Here is a 13286-nt window from a genome sequence, read left to right as displayed (position 1 = left end):
GAGAGAGAGAGAGAGAGAGAGAGAGAGAGAGAGAGAGAGAGAAGCGAAGAAAGACTCAAAGAAAGAAAGAAAAAGAAAGAAGCCATTTCCCTCTCGTGGAATTGCACAGAAACTGACAGATATCCCTCCGCAGTCTTTCCTCTTGCGTTTCTGCAAGATTCAGGATGTCAATACCCCGGCAGTTGTACTGGACCCGCTTCTCCCAGTTTGGGGTTGGAGTCATGGATTTTTTTCAGTCCTGCGTTTTCCTCAGTGGTGCTGGGATCCTGCCAGGGCCCCCTTGTCGAGTCCCAGAGCTTTTCTAGATACTGCACAGTATCACCACATGCACCAGCAGCAGGAAAAGCTCAATTATCTACGGGGAATGTCCTTTGATGTCCAAATGCTTGTGTAGCTCAGGCCTGAGATGGCTCCTTTTGGGCCTTTGATGGTCAAGCTGGACTTCTGGCCCCTGGATGGCCTCCCTGGATGTGCCTGTGGTAGGACCCTTCTGGTAGTGGACTCCCTGGAGGCTCCGAGGGTCTGGTTCACAGCTCCTCCCTTCTTGCAGAGCTTCTCTGTAACTGGATGCCACTTGGTGCTTTTGGTCTAAGAGGCAGAAGAGTTGGATTGTGTTGAGTTCATGTCCTTAGGAACATGAATGGGAGAATGGATTTCATGTGCTCGGGGCATGAGAAGATGACTGTGCCAGGGGAAAGTGGGGTCCTGCTGAAGAAGGACAGAAATGTGCCACAGAGGTTGTTTCCTTGGTTTCTTGGTCACCACCACGTTCTGACTCAGTCTGTGTATGCTTTCATTTCATCCTCCTTCTCTAAAAGCACATCGGAAAAGGTACCCTGAGCACACCCCTCATTCTCCTTCTTGGTCCCATCTGCACACCCCAACCCACAGGACACACCATTTAGGGAGTTAAGGTACTGTTAAACTGGAACATACCAGGTGGACAAGTGCATTCAGGGTCAAAGTCAGCGCGTACAAGGTGATTTCTCACCTTGTGAGATTGGGTATAGGCATGACTAGCTACAGTCATGGTGTTTCTCTGACATTCTCATGCCTGGTAAAAGTTCCTGAAAGGAAATAGATACAAAAGCACAGGCTTGTGTTGGTACAGAGACTTAGGTTCCTGCCAGACACTTGTCACATGTTGATTTGGCCAGTGGCATTGTCAACATGGTGGTATGTGCCAATGAGACCTGTTCTGTTCTGGCTGAATCATGGTGGTGTTGCGTTACTAAGGAATCCAAGCAGGATAAGGGAGCCTCGTGGCTAGTTGGCCAGAGATGTGCTATTGGGTCCCTGGGGGAGGGAAGTGCATTGTCTTGTGGTGGTCCCTATGGCACCCACAGTGATTGGAGGACCAGTGAGGAGGGCTGGTGGCCACAGAGCACAGAAACAACTTCCCAAAGTGAGGCCTCCAGCCACTACCAGCTACCCTCCCTCTGCTGCCCAGACTGGCCTGGCAAGGGACTGAGTCCTAAACATCTCCAAGTTTTCTACTTTGATTTATATTTGGGGGTTTTAATTTTTAAAGTTTCAAAATTTTAGCAAAAATGAAATATTAAGAACAAAAACTTGTAAGAAGATGCTGAAGTTATTATAAAGTTGCTGTTACTTGGACTTAAGACTTCTTGACTCTAGGGGTTTTCACAACTTATTTGATTCTAGGAGCTCCTGCTCCTTTTTTTCTCGGTAATTCTTGTTTCTACCATTATATATTTTTTTAATTTTAATATTTTTTCTTTAGTTGTAGATGGACACAGTACATTTACTTTATTTATTTTTATGTGGTGCTGAGAATTGAACCCAGTGCCTCACATGTGCCAGTTGAGTGCTCTACCACTGAGCCACAACCCCAGCCCATGGTACCCATATCTTTTGTAGTCCTTTTTCCTATTTCTCTCCCACCTTATGTGATAGAATGGAGCTGACCTGATAAATAAGTGAAATAATTGGATGCTTAAGAGAGGTCAGAAAGCCCATTTTACCAAGAAACATCTTTTCTTTGCTCTCTCTTCCACATGCAAAATTTCCTGAACAAATACAATTAATACCAGTTAATGTGCTGCCCTCAATAAAAATTACACACACAGTCACACATGGTGAAATTTGCTTTCCCACTTTGGGACGCAAATATAGCCTTTTTCATTTGGTAGCTGGTTGCTGGAATACGTACCTTCATCCTCTATTTCCAGATAGACTAACAACATCCCCTTAAGGATTCCTTCCACCTCCAAGTATCCGAATCCTCCAAGTGATTAAGTACTAAGCCCTTTACCCTGCTGCTTCTGAGTCATCCCCTCCTCATTGCTTCTTGAATCCTCTCAGTCGCTCAAGGCTAGCCTATCAGAGTTTGGCAGAAAATGGTTTTCTATCACTTCGGGCATGACCCCCCATTGGTCCAGATTTTTGCCTAAGCTTCATATGTACCCCACATGGATGCTAACAGCTCTTCTTAATGAATACTCTTGTACTCAACCTTTGTTCTCCAAAGCCCATTCAGTGTGCTGAGGTGAGAAGACCTAAATTTGCTGCAGAGAGCAACACTAAGCTAACACTGCTAAGTCAGATGGTTTTCACACAATCCCTGAATGCTGTGCTTTCCCCACAATCCCTGAATGCTGTGCTTTCCCCAAACAAAGTTCTACCTGCCACTGGAAATGGAAAGGGGTTTGGGAGGGAGGGGAAGCTCTGTGAAATCAAAATAGATCCACTTAAACTCTGAATTCAGGATCAAGATGCCCTATCTATTACTGGTGCAAAACAGAGAGCAACTCAACTGATAGTCACAGGACAAAGATCTGTGCCAGTGATGATGTTTTCTCTATATATACAGAGGTTTTCTGACACCTTCATTCAGAAAAATAAAAATAAAACTCAGTATATTCATAATAAGAAGGTTGTCCACATTATCCTACTGTGGTTGTAGGTTTATAGAGGACTTTTATTTCACTTACCTTTATTTCTAACTTTTTCTTGAATAGCATGTATTCATTACAAAATAAAAGCAGTATAAAATAAATTTGAAACAAATAAATGCACACCTCAAACTGTGAACCAAAATAAATCTTTCCTCCTTTTAAGTTGGTTAATCCAGTTATTTTATCTTAGCTATGAAAAGTGACTAATATGGGACTGTACACAAAGAACAATAATATGAGGTATATTGGGACAAACAGTTTGTGAGGAGATCACAACTGAATATGTATGCAGGATTGGCTGGAGGTGAGGAGCATTAGGAAAGATGTAGGAATCTTTTAATTGGATATTCAGGAATTTCAGAGGTGGGTATTGTTGGGTCAACTACAGACAAATGACTCCACTGCCATTTGTAAATCAGATTGGTAAGTTTGAAACTGAAGACTGGAAAAAAAAAAAAACAGCCTATGTTCACACAATATTGGGACTATTTTAGATGATGGCGTCCAGGGGGTTGGGAGTATAGTTCTGTGATACAGTGGGCGCTTAGCATAGGCAAGGCCTAGCTAGGTTCAGTTCCCAGCTCCACCACCAAAACAAAGAAATAAACTCTAATTCCCTTTGAAATATATAATGTAATTTTGAAATAAAACTTTGTGGAATGATGATCCCAATAGAATGTCCCTTTCTTACCTTAACCATGTCCTTGATGATCTATTTTTCTCATTACAGTAATAAGCCATATTGAAAACCTTGAAATCTTCTACACATCCATAACTGTAGTTTTCTTAAGTAGGTCTTAGAAGGAAGATAAGAGAATTCCAGAAATATAGTGTACTCTTGAGCTGTCTGAATATAAATGTTATAAGTGTATAGAAAGCAGAATTGCTTATTAATGGTGAAGAGAATACACATCCAACTAATAATGATGTTGAAATTCATATTCCAGAGAGAAACCTGGATTACTCTTAACCAAAACAAGAAAAATTGACAATCTTCCTCAGGCAGCTTTATACGTAGAATATCTTTTTAGTCAAATTTTCAGGTTTTATTTTTTTTAACATAGATGCTCATATGTCTTTTTTTTTTTAATGAATTCTTTTCTCTTTAAACCTAGGTTTTTTTTTTGTTTTTTTTTTAGCTTTTAAAATTGATCTCTCAGACTAGGAGGGAGAGTGGAGGCCCAGGATTTGTTATTAAGTGGATCAGGAAACTGGTCCTGCTTTGTTCTTTACTGAATAGCTAAGGTTTGTGATTCAACCAGACAACAATAAAATGATAAAAAGAAAAAAAAAAACACACAATACTCCAACAAATTAAACATAAACACTAACTGACCCTGCTCCACAGTGCTACTTATATTGTTCCTAGTTAATATCTACCAAGAGCTATAATGTTGAAAATGCTGTCTTAGGGACAAAAAGCAATTTAGCTTGAGTTATTAGGCCTAAAGACATTTCAGAACACTCTGAGCAAAGGTTGCCAGGAACAAAGAGGTGACTTTTACTCCCACTGCAGAGGTACTACCTCCTCAACTGAGGCATTTGGTGCCAAGGCCCCTGAAGACAGATGTGCAGAGACCACCATACTCAGCATTAAGGAAAAAGCAAGTCCTTTTAGCACAATGAATTTGGGTGGTGGAAAATACAGTTCATTGACTTTGGGGCAGGGAACAATAGTGAGTGCACCTGAGTGGTAACACGCTCCTTGGAGTGTCTGCCAAAGAAAAGTGCCCCCTGTCCACCTCCTAACAAGGGGAGAGAGTACCTGTCTGTCCATTAATCTTCAAGGCCTGTGGGGGCAATGTTTGACCCTGATGGTGGCCATGCCTAGGAAAGCACAGACAGAAGGGAACAGTGCACAGCTTGAGCTGTTTGGAGTGATACAAAAGTCTCAGATGATGAGAAGGGACTTTGATGGCAAAGGCGGAAGCTGATTGTCTTTTAGTGCATTGTTTCTCACTAGAAACCCCCAGACATCACAGACAGGCAAATTTCAAAGAGAAAACTTTTGTAAAAACAAAAAGATGCATTTTCCCTACATCCCGCCCTTTGAAGCTTAACTAAGAGGGATGTGGTTCCTGATCAACTTAGGATCAAAAGCTGTCTTGAAGTCACATACTAGGAGCCAGTCTAAACTGACTTTGAAAGAAAACCTGGTGCTTGGATGTTTAACATGAATGAGAATACTGAAAATAAAGCAAAACACTTTTTTCAATGGTCTTTTGGGTCATTATTTTAACTTTTTTTTTTCAAGAAAGATGGATCTACACAATATAATAGCTTCTTCCTTGTTTGATTTAAAATAATGACGTGAGCACAAGGCCTCTGCCTCTAGACTTGTTGACATGAAGGTGGTATATAAATTCTTAAGCACCTACTAGGGGCCAAAGCTAGCTGTCCCCAGCACTGTGGAGAGGAGATTAAATGATTAATCACATACTTAGAGTGTAGACAAAGTGCTGGGGCACACAAAGGAAGAACAGATTAATTTGGGATGGAAAAATTTGGCAAGATTCTACAGATTTGAGATGGACATTGAAAGGTGAATAGGATTTCAGCAGGCAGAGGAAACAGGCACAGAAATTCCATTAGGCTCTGGGCAGAAGCTTTGCCTTGTAATTTACAGGGATTCTTGGAGGAAAGAAAAGGGTAGTCACCCCAGGGTAATGGGGAGTGGAGACTCAGTACTTAAACACCCTTCCTGATATGACAAGCCTTTGGGAGGAAATAAGGAGGAATTCCAACTTTGTTAGGGACCTCTGTGCTCGGAGCAAGCCTGGGATTAAGGCCTGGTGGAGATGAGTGAGGGAAGAAAGGAAGTACACTCTGCAGAGCCCCAAGAGGATCTGAATCCTGCATCCGTCCCTTCCAGAGGCCCTGCCTCTTTTCTCGAGTTCCATAAGACACACTAATCTTCTTGACTAATGTTTGTTTGGTTTTTGTTTTTGTTTTTTGTAAAACTTGATTGAGTTGGGGATCTGTCACTCCAGTCAAAAGAATCCTGACCAAGTACCATTATTTTCTCTCATTGATTAAATCTAAATAATCATGATGCCTTTTAAACATTTTTTTAGTTGGATAGACCTTTATTTTATTTATTTATTTTTATGTGGTGCTGAGGATCAAACCCAGTGCCTCACACATGCTAGGCAAGCACTCTTCCAGTGAGCCACAACCCCAGCCCTCATGATACCTTTTTATTGCTTTTCATCCCTCTGATCACATTTTGAGTATATTAAGCTGGGTAGAACTATGATGATCACTCATTGCCCTGGGCAATGGGAATGCCTATGACAAGTAGTCCAGCGTGGGAAGGGTAAGCAGTAGGCAGGAAGCTCATTAGCTTTGGCCTTCACATGGAGGCAAGGATGCTTTCTTGAAAAAAATGTGCTTAGGTAGGAGTCCATAATTTGGGACCTGTCCAGGGACTCTAGCAAAAAATATTTAGTTGAATTAAGAAAAGTCCTAAAACTGCTTCCAGTAGCTTCTACAACACACACACACTTGTTCCTTCCCACTCAGAGTCTTCAACAAAAGGCTGTGTCTCAAGCACACATGAGACAAAGGTCTATTCACCAATATCCTGGGAAAGGCAGCAATCTAGGCATTGGCATAAGTAAAGAAAATAATTGTTCATGTGAATTTCTAACATTTCAAGTCTCTGTTGCCATGCAGACAACCCCATTGGCATCTCTTAGTTCACCAATGGGAAGACTTTAAAGAAAAATGTGTTGTTATTGAAGGAAAGAAGGGAATGAAGGAAATAAAGAGGGGAGAGGTGGCTCAACAGTCAAACAGGTTTACTGGGGACAAACCAGCAGAGGGGAGCTCAGTGGAGACTGAGATCGGCTTTCCACTTACAACCTGGGGTAGATGTAGAGGAGTGAGGGAGGGGGGATTTTGTGGTTAGCGTGTTGCTAGGGGGTTGTCAGGGAAGGGTTCTTGTGGTGTCACCTTCATAGGAACCAGGTGTTTTCAGGATTTCAGTTCCAGGAAACAATTTCCTTTCTTATGATCATGGAGTGTTTGGGGTTTCTTTACATGATGATGGGGTATTGATGGGGTTTAGAGTAAACTAAGAGTTATGTGACTCTTATTTTAGAATGGAGGAAATCTTTCAAAATGGCATTTCCTATGTCAAGTTCTACCTAACAGTTAGGCTTTTATCTCTTAGCTACTGTGTGTTTCAACATGTCATTTTCAATCTGAGTCCACTAATTTACAGCAGTGAATTTTAAAATATTCTCAAATGATCACAATGCTTTTCTGTTATTCAATCTGTCAGCTTTCTTTATTTATTAATCCCACACTCTTTTGTTTCTTATTCCTCGGTTCTTATATTTCTCAAAATCTTGGCTATTTGTCTGCTTCTATGTTCTGCCTTCTCCTCTTCCCTCAACATACTTTTGTATGGAACTCACAATGCAAAGATACAACTCTAAAAGATGCTGTATAGAACCAGCATAGGATTGGCCCTTTCTTATCATCAAGAGTTCTTTTCACTGTTCACCATGGCAGGAAACTCTATTTTGTCCTTGAGAAAAAAAAATCAAATCATTCTTACTCAACACATGTGTTTTTCAAAACACACATCCTGGGGGGGGGGGAATAAAAAGTAGCATTATACCTCTAATTGCCCTAAAAATAGCATTAAAGTTCTAATTGGTAAGGAACTAAACAGACACTTCACAGAAGAAGAAATGCAGTCCATCAACAAATATATTAAAAATGTTCAGCATCTTTAGCAGTTAGAAAAATGAAAATCAAAACTACTCTAAGATTTCATCTCATCCCAGTCAGAATGGCAATTATCAAGAATACAAACAACAATAAATGTTGGCAAGGATGTGGGTAAAAAGGTATATTCATACATTGCTGATGGGAATGCAAATTGGTGCAACATTTATGGAAAGTGGTATGGAGATTCCTTAGAAAACTTGGAATGGAACCACCATCTGACATAGCTATCCTACTCCTCAGTTTATACCCAAAGGACTTAAAATCAGCATATTATAGTGATGTGGCCATATCAATGTTTATAGAGCTCAACTCACCATAGCTAAACTATGGTACCAAACTAGATGCCCTTCAACAGATGAATGGATAAAGAAACTGTGATATATATACACAATGGAATAGTACTCAACTTTAAAGAAGAATAAAATTATGGCATTTGCCAGTAAATGAATGGAACTGGAGAATATCGTGCTAAGTGAAATAAGCCAATCTCAAAAAACCAAAAGCCAAATGTTTTCTGTGATATATGGAAGCTAACTTACAATAAGGGTGGGGGCGTGAGGAGTTAGGGAATAGAGTTACTAAATTAGGTAGAGAGGAGTGAAGAGAGGGGAGGAAGGACAGTAGAATAAATCAGACATTATTACCCTATGTGCATATATAACTATATGACCAGTGGGATTCTACATCATGTACAACCAGAAGAATGAGAAATTATACTCCATCTATAGATGATGTATCAAAGTACATACTACTGTCATGTATAATTAACTAGAATAAATAAAAAATAATTTTAAAAAAGAGTTTTAAAAAGTTCTAATTGCTATTAAATTTAATTAGAAATTCTTCATTGAAGTACAGATTTTTCATAATTAATCTAATAGCTCTTTACTTGGTATCTATGTATAAATTGTTGTCCATCATGATTGCAAATATTCACATGGTAAAAATGCAAAGTGTTAAAAAAATGCAATCATTCGTAAAATTAGCACAGAAACTTGGAGATAATCGAAATTGATCTCGTACATGTAATATCAAAAGCTAATATAGCATTGACACATTTCTCATAAAGATTTAGTGCAGCCTTGTGGGCAGTGGCGCAAGTCTGTAATCCCAGCAGCTTAGAAGGCTGAGGCAGGAGGAGGAGAGTTCAAAGCCAACTTCAGCAAAAATGAGGCACTAAGCAACTCGGTGAGACCCTGTCTCTAAATAAAATACAAAATAGGGCTGGAGATGTGGCTCAGTGGTTGAGTGCCCCCAAGTTCAATCCCCCGTACCAAAAAAAAGATTTAGTGCAGAACAGGGCTGGCTTCTTCATATCATTCTGAAGCACCAGGCATCTGTTCAGAATCCAGCTCTGCATTCTGGATCCCTGTCAGTTATTTGTCACTGATATGGGTGTAAGTCTCCTCACCATGTATCCAGGATGCTTGACGTGTCCACCAAATTCAAGAGAGCACTAGCAGAAATCAAAGCTTGGAAAAAAGCTAAAGACTTGAATATAATTTTCAGTCCATGAAAACTTGCTATTTATAAAACACTTCAGGTTCTTACATTATTATTTCTCAATAGAATACAATGAAGAACTTTTATCTTGTTTGAGTTTATTCAATCCCCCATTTTTTTGTTTTAAAGTTAAGAGAATATTTATTTCTATGATATATAGGGTCATCAAGGACATGCATTGCATTCAAGAAAAACAATTAAAAAGTAAAAATTATGAGCTGAGGATATCATGGAATAAACATTATCTAAATACTTTTTTTTTTTTTTTTTTTTTTTTTACCAACACATAGGCTACAAACAGTGACTCTAAGCCCAAGTGAGAAAGGCAACTCTTCAGACAGCTTTACCAGGAAGTTTGTCTGTAAATTGGAAAAATATTTTACTGACATTCAGCACAAAGGTTGATTGTATTTTCTGGGCATGTAGATGGTCCGGATAGAGCCATATACAACTGCTTTTCCTCAATCCTCATTTTTAGCAAGATTCCGCCCCCCCCCCCCAGGGTTGGGGATTGAAGGCAGGGCCTCACACATGCAAGGCAAGTGCTACACCACTGAGCTACACTCTCAGCCTGTGTATGTTGTCTTGACCATAGTTCTGACTATAACTCTCAGAAGGATCAGAATCGTGATCTTGACCCGCTGAGCTAGAGTTGTGCTGTCCAATAAGGTAGCCAGTAAGTAGATGTGGTTATTAACACTTTGATTAGATACACTTAAAACATCAGCTTCCTATAGCCTTATTTCAAATGTTCCATAATCATATATGCTTAGTGCTAAGTGGCTACTATATGGGTCATACACAGAGATTTTCATTTTCACTGAAAGTTCTGTGGACTGTACTGGCCACATCCTTGGTATTCAAAGTTCGTGAATCAGCAGCATTAGCATCACCTGGGAGCTTGTAATGAATGTTGAGCCTCAGCTTCCCCAAGACCTACTGAATCACAGTCTGTTTTTTTATGAACATCCTCAGGTGATTCCTGTGCCATTCACATTTAAGAAGCACTGACCTAAATAATCAAGGAAATACACCCCGAGGGGTAAAGAAGGAAAGAACTATATTCTGTACATCCAGGTTGGACTCAACAGTCACTTCCTGCAGGAACATCTTTTTACTATGGCCTCTTAAAACAAGAAAAACATCAGGTTACCCATCTCTAGCTGTAACTTAACAACCAGCGCCTGTACCTGAGGTTAACCGGTGCTTCCTCCTCTAAATTCCCTCATAAAAATAGCTAAACATAATAAGCCCTTTCTCTGAGCTACTCTTTGTTCTAGGGGCTTCATGTGTTTTGATTCATTAAGTCTCATGACCCTATAATTGCCTTCTATTAACACTATTTTACAATTGAGGATTCTGAGATACAGAGAATGGAAGTAAGCTCAGGTCACAATGGCCAAGCTAAAGGTCCACCTCAGCCGCACCTGGGCTTTGGAGAGGCCAGCAAAGGGATTTCTCCCCAACGCTGGCGGTTCCTGGAAAACTGCAACCTTGGCAGTATATTTGTTGGCGGAGTGTCTCTCCAGGTTCTTTGAGCTCCAAAGCAAATGCACATTCTACAGTGTTGACAGGATTCCCTGAGTGTCCTGTACTGCCTGAGGTTCCACTTAGGTCCCTAAGAGGCTCCACGGTTTGGACTGACTGGCCCACTTTGAGGGGATGACCTGGAAGAGCACCTCATTTCCTTCCTATGTTGTTTCCTTGAACTCATCCTATTGCTCAACTCTCTTTCCCCAAATCCCCAGGAAAAACCCAAGAAAGAGAAAGAGCTGCCAGTTAAATTCATGCCAAGATCCTAATGCAACCTGTCTACCAGGGGAATACAGGCCCCGCCTAGAACAGCAACAAAAGAAGCGTCTGTTTCCTGCCCAACCTAAGTGGCTCCGGTGAGTCACCACTTTCCCTGCCCCAACTGAGGCGAGGCTCCTCCAATTCCTAGCAAAATGCTTCCGCTCCAAAATTCTCAGGCCAGTCTGTTGAGGCTGGAGAGCCAGCCATTTCAGAGTCTCCTTTGAATCTCATGAATTAAAAACGACTGCATTAAAGCCCCAAAGTGCCCACTAACAGACTTGACATTAACTCTGCCAGCTTTTGGCAGACACCAGACTACCCACATGCATTAAGCCCAACATGGAGGATGGGGGAGAGCCAGGGCTTTGCCTCTCAGATGACTGAGGAGACATATGGGGGAAGCCAGCTGTGGTCAGCATTAGCAGCATCAGTCTTGCTTGTTTGTTCAACACACAGGTATGGGGTATTTATGACATACTGCTCAGTACCAATAGGAAATGTCACTAATGGCACCTTCTAGCTCTTTCTCTCCAGTACAATACTTGTTTTAATTAGTAGATGTTAAATTCTGGAAGAGCTGATAGTTTGTCACTGTACCCTCATGGGTGTCTGGCAGAGGGCTCTGCGTGCAGTGGGTGCTCATTAAATGTTTATTAAGAGAAGAAATACAAAATGAATGGGAATTTCAATTATTACTATTATCATTCAGTAGCTAGAAAGAGTTTCACGATACTTGGTGGCTCTATAGTCTTCTCCAAAATTTTTTAAATATATAAAATTTCAGATAACGAGTGCTTATATTAGTCCTATTTAATACCTGGGAAGGCCAAATTTGAATGCGGTTATGATTTGGCTACCGCTCAATCTGGCAGGATAAATTCAGCCTTCCTTATTTGCGCTTTGAAGCTTTATTGTCTAGCAAGCACAGAGATCTAAGAGGAAAGAGTGTGTTTATAAGCAGTCACTTGGCTCAGCTGATATAAACCCATTTGACGATGACCTGAGATCAGAAAAATGTGTTCACTCCAGGACTACAGAATTTTTTAGAGGGCAGATGCAAAGCCTCAGGGCCTCTGGGGTCTACACAGACTGCTGTGGTTATAATGAGGAACCTGGAAAGGAAGAAAGACTGGGAAATGGGGGTCAAATCAACAAATAGAAATGAGATGCCACTTTGGGATGGGCTTATGCCAGAGATGGTCTCTCTTGCATTTATCTCTCTCAGTACACAGCTCCAGATAGCACCAGACAAGAACACGTATCTCAAATGTTTGCCAACACCTTCAAGCTCATGGCAACTGAGAGGGAATATTTCAGGGAGGATGTGATTACACCATGCTCACTTTTGCTCTCCTAGCTCAGAGTCATGCCACCCACATTACTATTTCCCAGCAGGCTAAGAACACCCACATTCAGCTTTTCCTTTCAAGCCAGTGAGATGGAATAAATGAATTCTTTTGTGTCTACACAGGACTCCCATCCTTAGATGCCCTCATTAAAGAACCAGCGTTTTTGGAGTCATTGCATTTACTGTTCATTATGCACTGAAAGACTTCCCCAAAACCTCCTGGAGAAGGACTTTTGCTCCACGGTCTTGAGCCCTGGTGCAGTCATCACATTCGGATGAAGGGCCTGTGAATGAGATGCATGACGAGGACGAGAGAGAACTAACTTATTGTCTCAGAGAGAAGCCAGGTTTTTGTATCACCAACTGGCCGGGCTGGCGATATGAACTGGGTTCAAAGGAGCTGGCTGTATCAATAACTAAGGAAACGGCACGAAGAAACCACACAGCACACGAACATAAGTTTCTAAGGTGGGATGGCTGGGCTCGGTGACCCCAAGGGTCAGCTCCAGCACTGGAAGGAGCAAGAGAACGAGCGAGCACTCGCAATCTCTTTATTTTTTTATAGGGGGGACACACAAAAGGAGGTTCGATGGAATGTTCTATCTAAATTAGGCAGGGGAATCAGGTTTCAGGGGGTTGCCCATCCCTATTAGGTAACTCTCAGGTAGGGCTTAAAGCAGGCTCCCTTGCCCAGTGAGGGTAAAGGTTAGTTGCCTTGCACCACTTTTGCGTGCATGCCAGTCTGATATCCCCACCGCTCAAGGAAGGAGGGTGGTGGGGGGAACAAGCTCAGCCCAGGGGTGAGGGGCGGCTCCCCACATATTCGCACATTGGCTTAAGGTTAACTTGGAACTTTTGAAAGTCTTTGTTGAAGTAGTAAGAATTTATGAAGATGATTATAATAGTAGCAACCATTATGAATAACACTTTATTTTTTCAAAATCCTGAGATATTATAGTATTCCTCTCCTTTAATCCCAGGAA

At 41.2% G+C, this 13286-nt stretch overlaps 2 pseudogenes; both read right to left on the bottom strand.

Annotated features, from left to right (window-relative positions):
• The window catches only part of LOC125618551, a 1605-nt pseudogene extending 1382 nt beyond the window's left edge, over positions 1 to 223 (bottom strand).
• A 365-nt stretch (positions 224 to 588) lies between these two features.
• On the bottom strand, positions 589 to 2179 carry LOC125618550 (annotated as a pseudogene).
• Positions 2180 to 13286: the final 11107 nt, after the last annotated feature.

The sequence above is a fragment of the Marmota marmota genome, unplaced genomic scaffold, assembly GCF_001458135.2.
Source record: "Marmota marmota marmota unplaced genomic scaffold, marMar, whole genome shotgun sequence".
Lineage (NCBI taxonomy): Eukaryota > Metazoa > Chordata > Mammalia > Rodentia > Sciuridae > Marmota > Marmota marmota.
Note: the sequence above shows the minus strand (reverse complement) of the source record. Positions and strands in the feature narration are given on the sequence as shown.